Below are 1,435 nucleotides of genomic sequence, written 5' to 3' on the forward strand. Positions count from 1 at the left end.
GAGCAGAGAGCCCGATGTGGGACTCGATCCCAGGACCTGAGATCATGACCTGAGCCGAAGGCAGCGGCTTAACCCACTGAGCCACCCAGGTGCCCCTATTCTCTCTTTCATAGGAAAGGGATGCAAGTCTTCCCTACCCTCCTGTTAGAAAACACCCAGTCACAGCACCATGATTTCCTGGTTAACTAGAACAAATATAAAATGAATATAAAGAGGTTCCTGCCTGTCCTATCTGTCTGGCAAAGTCATTCCTGGCTGAGTGGGCACCATCATGGGACGGGCAGGTGGTCTCATCTTTGGGGGCCCAGGCATCATTGGCATGTGGCCTCCCTTAGGTGGTCTCATTCCAGGAGCAGGTCCCACTGGGATCATCCAGGAGGGTCCATCACTGGCATCATGGGAGGACCCCCCATATGGGGCTCTGACCTCATATCAGGGCGAGGAGGAGCTGGGAGACTGGGGGGAGGTGGGATCATTGCCCTGCAGGAAGAGGAGCAGAGAACGGAGTAGGAGGGATCTTTCCTTGTCGAAATGCAGCGGTTGTTTTGTCCATCAAGCTCTGAGCCTGCTCTTCCACTCTTTTCCTTTCTTTTTTCTTTTTTTTCAAAGATTTTATTTACTTATTTGACAGACAAGAGATCACAAATAGGCAGAGAGAGGGAGGAGCAAGCTCCTTGCTGAGCAGAGAGCCTGATGCGGGGCTCGATCCCAGGACCCTGAGATCATGACCTGAGCCGAAGGCAGAGGCTTAACCCACTGAGCCACCAGGCGCCCCATCTTCCACCCATTTCTGATAATAGTCTCTCACATTCTCTTTGTGTTTCCTCCCACTGCCGCATGTCTTTCTCACAGATGGAGAGTCATGAGTGAAATATGTGTCACAGTGGTCACAATAAAACTTAGACATGTTGCTCTGCAAGCCATTGGCCACTTCGTCCCAGGATTGAAGGTTTTTCTTTCTCTCCAAGATTGTATTTATTTATTTGTCAGAGAGAGGGGGAGCACAAGTAGGGGAAGCAGGCGGAGGCACAGGCAGAGGGAGAAGCAGGCTCTCCGCTGAGCAGGGAGCTCCATGCCTCGTTCCATCTCAGGACCCTGGGATCACGACCTGAGCCAAAGGCAGATGCTTAACTGACTGAGCCACCCAGGTGTCCCCAGGGTTGAAGTTGTTTTTTTTTTTTAATATAAAGCATTTTATTTTTATCTGTTTTTCTAGTTTTTAGAAATGATAAAAATGTACTAGTTGTAAAATAAATTAAAATTCACCCTATGGAAAATAAACAAAGATGTTTATCTTGTGTCAATGATTCTCATTAATTTTTTTTAATTTTTAATTTTTAAATTTCTTTTCAGTGTTCCAGAATTCATTGTTTATGCACCACACCCAGAGCTCCATGCAATATGTGCCCTCTATAATACCCACTACCAGGCTCAC

General features: G+C 47.3%; 1 pseudogene; it reads right to left on the minus strand.

Annotated features, from left to right (window-relative positions):
• Window positions 1-228: 228 nt before the first annotated feature.
• Window positions 229-907, minus strand: LOC123937869 (annotated as a pseudogene).
• Window positions 908-1,435: the final 528 nt, after the last annotated feature.

This window comes from Meles meles, chromosome 3 (genome assembly GCF_922984935.1).
Source record: "Meles meles chromosome 3, mMelMel3.1 paternal haplotype, whole genome shotgun sequence".
NCBI lineage: Eukaryota > Metazoa > Chordata > Mammalia > Carnivora > Mustelidae > Meles > Meles meles.